This window comes from Papio anubis, chromosome 1 (genome assembly GCF_008728515.1).
Source record: "Papio anubis isolate 15944 chromosome 1, Panubis1.0, whole genome shotgun sequence".
NCBI lineage: Eukaryota > Metazoa > Chordata > Mammalia > Primates > Cercopithecidae > Papio > Papio anubis.
This window is the reverse complement of record NC_044976.1, coordinates 215653007-215661075: the sequence shown is the minus strand read 5'-3', so window position 1 is coordinate 215661075 and position 8069 is coordinate 215653007. Positions and strand designations below refer to the sequence as shown.

Sequence of the window (8069 nt, the reverse complement as noted above, 5' to 3'; positions counted from 1 at the left end):
GATAGTGATAAGAAGTGACCGTGTTGCTCGTTTATGTATTTATTATGTTATATTATACTTTTATCCTTAGAGCACACTCCTTCTACTTACTGAAAAAAACAAAGTTGGCCAGGTACAGGGGCTCATGCCTGGAGCCCCAGCACTTTGGGAGCCTGAGATGGGAGGATTACTTGGCACACGGAGTTCGAGACCAATCTGAGTAGCATAATGAGACCCTGTCTCTGCAAAAAATAAAGACAAAAAATAGCCGGGTGTGGCGATACGCACCTGTAGTCCTGGCCACTCAGGAGGCCGAGGTGGGAGGATAGCTTGAACCCAGGAGTTTGAGGCTTATATGAGCTATGATCCCTCTACTGCACTTCAGCGAGGGCGACAAAGCAAGACCTTGTATCAAAAAAAAAAAAAAAAATTAAAAAATTAACTGTAAACAGCCTCAGGTAGGTCCTTTATGAGGTATTCCGGAGAAGGCGTTGTTGTCATAAGAGCTGACGGCCCCATGCCTTTATTCACCCTGAATACTTTCCAGTGAGATCAGATATGGGGTGAAAGACAGTGCTATTCGTGATCCCCACCCTGTGTAGGCATCGACGTGTGTGTGTTTGTGTCGTCGATTTTAACAATAAGTTTAAAAAGTAAAATTTAAAAATAGTTCAAAGCTTGTAGAATAAGGTTATAAAAAAAGGAAATGTTTTTGTACAGCTGAACAATATGTGTAATGTGTTCGTGTTTTAAGGTAAGTATTATTACAAGAGTCAAAAGGTTAAAAAAAGTTTATAAAGTAAAAAGTTACAGTAAGCTAAGATTAATTTATTACTGAAGAAAGAAAATGATTTTTAATAAATGTAGTGTAGCCTAAGTGTACAGTGTTGATAAAGTCCACAGTGAGTACAGTGAGTGTTCTAGGCCTGTGTAGCCTGAGTATGTGGTGTTGATAAAGTCTACAGTAGAGAACAGCAAGTGTTCTAGGCCTGTGTAGCCTGAGTGTGTGGTGTTGATAAAGTCTATAGTAGAGTACAGTGAGTGTTCTAGGCCTGTGTAGTCTGAGCGTGTGGTGTTGATAAAGTCTACAGTAGAGCACAGTGAATGTTCTAGGCCTGTGTAGCCTAAGCGTACAGTGTTTATAAAGTCTACAGTAGAGTACAGTGAGTGTTCTAGGCCTGTGTAGCCTAAGCGTACAGCGCTGATAATGTCTACAGTAGAGAACAGCAAGTGTTCTAGGCCTGTGTAGCCTGAGTGTGTGGTGTTGATAAAGTCTACAGTAGAGTACAGTGAGTGTTCTACGCCTGTGTATCCTAAGTGTACAGCGCTGATAATGTCTACAATAGAGAACAGCAAGTGTTCTAGGCCTTCACATTCACCTGCTACTCGCTCATTCACCGAGAGCAACTTCTAGTCCTGCAAGCTCCATTCATGGTCAGTGCCCTACATAAGTGTACCATTTTTATCTTTTATACCTTTTTTTCTTCAAGAGATAAGGTCATACTCTGTCACCCAGGCTGGAATGCAGTGATGTGATCATGGCTCACTGCAGCCTCGAACTCCTGGGCTCAAACAATTCTCTTGCCTCAGCCTGCTGAGTAGCTATGATTACAGATGTGTGCCAACATGCTGGGATAATTTTTAAAGTTTCTCTAGAGTCTGGGTCTTGGTGTGTTGTCCAGTCTGGTCTCAAACTCCCGGCCTCAAGAAACTCGCCCACCTTGGCCTCCCAAAGCATTGGAATTACAGGCATGAGGCACCATGCCCAACCTTACACTGTGTTTTCATTGTACCTCTTCTATGTTTAGATACGTTTAGATACATAAATACCTACCATTGTATTACAACTGCCTACAATCTTCAGTACAAGAACATACTGTTCAGGTTTGTAGCCTAGCAGCAATAGGCCATATCATATCGCCCAGGTGTGTGGTAGTCCATATCATCTAGGTTTGCATTAGTGTGCTCTGTGATGCTGACACAAGGACAAAAGCACCTGACAATGAATTTCTTGGCAGGTGTCTCTGTTGTTAACAACACGTGACTCCAGTACTCTCAGGTGGTGTCTCTGTTGTTAACAACACGTGACTCCACTACTCTCAGGTGTAAGCTCTTTACCGATGATGACACCTGCACCCCCTACCTCCATCCCCCTGAAAAAAAGAGTGGTCTAAAATGTTATGATTTAAAGCAAAAGGATATGCCAACGTGAGTCAGAGAAATTAAAATGGAAAGAAAGGAGGGATTATATTAATGTCATATAACAATAATGTAAAATAAAAAACAATTGATAGGATAAACTTGACATCCTTTATAAAAGAAATATACCTTTTTTTCAATTATCTTTGAAACGTTTACCAAAATTGATTCTTGATTGTATACAGACAACATTGGTTCTACCTCAGTCAATGCTTGGGAGCAAAGAAACTTTAGTAGACCAAAGTAGAGATCAAAACCGCTTAAAAAACTAGAACAGAGAACCATAACATGTACAGAAAGAAACAAAGTATACTCAGAAATTGATAATCTGAAAATAGTAATTTGTAGACTATGAAACCATAGAAAATAATCTTCTGGTTTTTTTTAAAAAAAGATCAGAGGGTCGTTTGGAAAATAACATGAATTTTGCATATAAAAAAACTGAAAAGTTTTGCAATACAGTATTTAGAGGCCACAAGGACTGCAGGAAAATACAAAGAAGTCTACGAACTTTAAGAAATGTGAGAAATACAGAAGATTACTTGGAAAGACACAGTATGTTTGCAGATGATAAGACTGAGCATCACGACATGTCAGTCTTTCTCAACTACGTTTTTCGAAAGCACTTTTCCAGGTAATTTTTTAGTGTTTCTTTGGAAGAATGAAAGGTAAATAGTGAAATGCCATTTGACAAAAATTAACAAGAAATGTTAATGCCCAAATCTCAGGGAGAGTTTAAAACAGGCAGTCTCGTATTACTTCCGTTTTTGTGTAAATTGATTTATATTTTGAGACAAGCAAATTTAGAAATATTTATCGAGTCAAAAATTACTCATAATATAATTCCTAAGTAGGCCAATAAAAAAAGAAAAGTTAAAATTAAGAAAAAATTATCCATAGTGATCCTTGTTTGGTGAAACTAGTAATTGTACTTTTTTGAATAGCAAAAAAAAAAAAGAAAAAAAATCAGTGTGGGAGTAAATGAATTATAAATAAATGTAAAGAGAAGTTAAATGCAACCATGTGGCATATTGAGTAATATGGAAACTAACCATGCTGTAGTATTAGTTGGATTGTATAACATACATAATATATCACACTATTCTGATGTTTTTTCATTTTAGGTTAATGAAAAATATATTATTTAGTTATTGTTTTTGATAGTGAGGACAAACATCCAAATTATTTTTTCTTAAGTTGTACTATATCACATTCTCTTTTCTTTTATTCTGTGGTTTCTATATTTTCTATAATGATCAAAAACCAAGAACAATACAGACTCAGAATTAAACTGTAACACATTCTAGTTTTGTTATCAAAACTTGAAAATCAAAAATATTTCCATAATCTGTGAAAAATTAGTTTATAGGTACATTTTAGACCAAAGATTTCTTGCTGTATCTTTTTTTATTTTTTGACAGTCTTGCTCTGTTGCCTAAGCTGGAGTGCAGTGGCACAATCTTGGCTCTCTGCAACCTTCACCTCCTGGGTTCAAGTGATTCCCTGCCTCAGCTTCTCGAGTAGCTGGGATTATAGGCTTGTGCCACAATGCCTGCTAATTTTTGTAGTTTTAGTAGAGATGGGATTTCACCATGTTGGCCAGGCTGGTCTCAAAGTCCTGACCTCAGGTGATCAGCCTGCCTTGGCCAAGTGCTGGGATTACGGGCCTGAGCCACCGCCCCCGGCCTTGCTGTATCTTTAGAGCTGGAACTCAGACTTGAGACTCGCAGTGCTGTCTGTTGTTATTCTACCCCTGAAGTATCTTTTTTTTTTAACCTGTGATCTGGGACAAGCAAGAGCATTTTAGTGACAAATCTAGGACTTCTGTTTGCTGCTCCAGGAACGTTATTTTGTTTTTTAGGTAGTCCAGCTGTTAAGCTTGCCCTTTTCACAGTATTGTTAGAGGTTTTTTGTTTTTTTTTTTTTTGAAAGAAAGTCTTTTGCCCTGTAACTGACTTTTGCTAATTTTCCTTCTCCTTATTTGTTAAATTAACTCTGGCGTTTTTCGTCTTGGTTTACTGATTTCTGACCACCTCTTCCGTCCTATCTGTTCCTTGCACTATGGAAAATAAACATGAACTTATCCGTGACTCCTGGGCCTTGGCATCTGTCTTTGGCAGAGTGCTTGGATTGCTCTCCGATGTAATTAGTCTGTCGAGGTTTAAATTTGGTGTAGCTGGAAGGGATGTAGGGACAGACACACAAGCTTTTAGAAAAGCCAAGTTCTCTAAGGAATTCAAGTGAAGCAGAGACTTCTTTTCGTATTAAAGCAATGTAAAAGGACAGAAAGAATTCTAGGTCTAAAATTGTATATTACAAATTGGAAATTTAATTGGACCAGAGTATATGGCAGGTGATATTGAACCCTCTACCCTGAAAGAGACTTTGTTTGTCAAGGGTAGGATAGAATTGGAACACAGGGGCCTTTGTACATTGACATCGTATAGGCGTCATTTGTTTTACTGAACACTCCTTTCTAAAGACGGCAAAAGCGTAATGGCAGCAAGGTAGACTTGTCAGAGCAATACACAGGACTTTTAGACCCAAGCGGGTGGACTGCGTGGCGTGGTTCCTCTGGGTGCAATGAATTGTTTTGTGTGTACAGAAGGGAATGGGTCTTAATACTTCTCAGCAATATACCGTGGCTTATTTTCCTCTCACAGTGTAAGAATCATTCCAAAGAAATAACAGTTATAAAGTACAGCAGCTTGTAAACATTCTCCATTCTTTTTAATTCCCAGGAATGTGCGACATGGCAGAAGGTTTGGTTCCTGTGGAGTGTCTGTGTAGCCAAATTTTCATCACAGATTTTGGTTCTGTCTCCTTTGCAAAAGTGAAAGAATGCCTTTCGTATGTTGTTAAAAATATATTTAAAAGTTAATATTTTGCACAGTGCTTTTCATTATTTGGGAGCTGTTTTTGTCTTAACATGGAGGCAAAAAACTGTGACTTCCTCCCTGAAGTTCCTTCTACCCTTACATGGCTGAATCTGGTAGAGGCTCATGCACTTTTCCCATCCTCATGGAAGTACACAGGTAATTACAGGAAGGTGGTATCTGCACATACTTTTATTGGCTGTTGAAACATTTTATAGCTTTTCTATGTGTCACATGCCATGGTATGTGTGTTACATTGATTAATATTTACCACACATCCATGAGGTTTACTCTTAAGATTTTTTGGCTCAGAGAGATAATTTTGTCAGGGCCCCACAGTGACTAAGTTGCAGGACAAACCCAAGCAGTCTGGTTTCATAGCATAGCTTCATACCGACTGCACTGTTTTGCATTTTGTCTGCTTAAAGGAGTATGCTTAGAGAAGAATATTGGAGTGGCTTGCTTAAAAATGACCAAAGGACAGATAACCCAGTTTATGAAAGAGCAAAGGAGTTGAATAGACATTTCTCTAAAGAAGACATATGAATGGCCAAGAAGCACATGAAAAAATGTTCCACGTCATTAGTCACTAAGGAAATGCAAATCAAAACCACAATGAGGCCGGGCACTTTGGGAGGCTGAGGTGGAAGGATCACCTGAGGTCAGGAGTTTGAGACCAGTCCGGCCAACGCGGCGAAACCCTGTCTCTACTAAAAATACAAAATTTAACTGGGCGTGGTGGGGTGCACTTGTATTCCCAGCTACTCAGGAGATTGAGGCAGGAGAATCACTTGAACCCAAGAGGTGGAGGTTGCAGTGAGCTGAGATCATGCCACCGCACTCTAGCCTGGGCAACAGAGTGAAACTCCGTCTCCAAAAAAAATTAGAAAAAAACCGAATGAGGTGCCACTTCACATTTACTATTAAATGTGATAGGATGAAATGTAGTAGGATGGCCATGATCAGTAAAATGGAAAATGGTAAGGATGTGAAGACATTGGAACTCTGTGCATTGCTGATAGGAATTACAGTGTTGTAGCCACTGTGGAATCCACTTCCTTTAAAAGTTGATGACGACCCAGGAATTCCACTGCCGTGTACACATGCAAAAGGATGGAAAACTGGTACTTCAACAAATTCACATATATATATTGTACATAGTGTTAGTATTTACAATAGTGAAAAGGTAGCAACAGCCAAGATGTTCGTTGTTGGGTGACTGAATAAACCAGTTGCGATCTATGCACACAGTCGAATATCATTCAGCTGTCAAATGAACGAAGTACCCATACGTGCTCCAGCATGGATGGACCCAGAACACATGATGCTTAATGAAGGGAGCCAGACACAAGAGGTCACGTGCTCCATGATCCCATGCGTATAACACGTTCAGAGTAGACAGACCCATAGAGATGGAGTGCAGATGGGTGGTTGCCAAGGCTTGTGGGAAGGGGCATCCGAGAGCAGCTGCCTTCAGTGGGTACCGAGTTTTTCTCTGGAGTGATCCAGATGTTTTGGAGCTGGATAGGTTGGTGGTCGTATCACTGTGAATGCACTAAATGTTACTGAATTGTTCTTTTTTAAATAGTTAATTTTATGTTTCACCTCAAAAAACAAAAACTATAGTGACGAAGTTATCCCGCGGCCCCTAGCTCTCAGGTATTACCGTCATTTGCAGCTTTTATGGAGCACATATTTGCCTGTTATTGGGCCAACAGCAAGTTAAACAGACACCGTCATAGGCAAACATTATCTTGAGCACTTTACGTGTGTGCAAGGACAATGACTGACTTGGTTCCCAGACTCCAGGAACCAACAACCTTTAAGAATTAACAGGAGAACAGACAAAATATGAAAGCTGTATGTTGATTTAAGATACTCAGCAAATACAGGGCTTACATTTTGGTGACACCAACAGATAAAATGCTTTTTCACACGGTGAGTAGGGTGTTACCAGACTTACATGTGATCTTATCCTCCTCATTAGGGTAGGTTTCCGTCACGCACACTGGAGAAATGATTCCGGTGAGAGAAATGCATCTGAAAGAACCCTGTACAAATATGCACCTTTTTTTTCTTTAGGACTGTGAAGGGAACGTGGTAGTGTGTGGCCTTGTGCAGCCTGCGCTCAAAGAATTTTTCATGTTCAATATAGACTTTTGATGTTCTCAGGTTATTTTCCAAGTTGCCCAGAAGCATTACGTATACACTGCACTAAATCCTTGAGGAGTTGCAAGAAAACAGATAGTACTTTTCTTAAAAAAAAAAAAGAAAGAAAAAAAGCAGGGATTGGGGAGGAACGTAGGCCACAGTGCTGCATAGCAGTTTGCCTGGTGTAGGTGATGGGGGTGTGGGTCACTGCGGATGACCCTTGTTGACCTACATTCCTGATCTCTCCCATTCAGATGTGCACACGTAGATGCATTTACTTCTAGACAGCCCTCTTAGGTTATTGAAGTTACTGATTCAGCAATGTCTGCATTGCCAAGGCCTCCTCTCCCCCACCTTACAGTGAGAAGTGGACATTTTTACTTAAAAATGTCTGAATTATGGTTACTCAAATATTACTTTATTGTCTCATTATAAAAATTTCATATATATATATGTATATCTATAAGTAACTTCAATAATCAAGCCACCTTCTCCACTCCCCCACCTGTATTCACTTTTACCATTCATCAACTAAGCTCACCTTGGAAACCTGTGACTGACACATGGTGGCCTCTTCACTTGCACACAATCTTGCCTGGGAATTTTCCTGGCCTAAGGCTATAAGGTGGAAGATTCTTTCAACTTTTAACCGTTCACCTCTCCTCACCCCTCAAAGCATCAGCAAACCTCTCTTTTTCTGGCCGAAATCCCCAAAGGAAAGGATGTCTCTTCCTGTTTTCTAGAGCTCACTCTTTTATTATTTGATGGACCTCACTCTACTAGTCATCTAGTCTCAATTATTTTCACTTTTTTTAGCCTTTAAATGTGGCTAAATGTCTTCTGTCTCAGAAAGGAGGGGAAAAA

At 39.6% G+C, this 8069-nt stretch overlaps 1 protein-coding gene and 1 long non-coding RNA gene across 2 annotated transcripts in view; both read left to right on the top strand.

The window, feature by feature from the left end:
- SMYD3 (SET and MYND domain containing 3) overlaps window positions 1-8069 on the top strand; it is a 758734-nt gene that overhangs the window by 334500 nt on the left and 416165 nt on the right. The gene's annotated exons all lie outside the window — the stretch shown is intronic.
- LOC110742555 lies at window positions 256-5068 on the top strand. The gene is made up of 2 exons (XR_002520358.2): window positions 256-733; window positions 4920-5068. It is a non-coding gene; the product is annotated as an uncharacterized LOC110742555 (long non-coding RNA).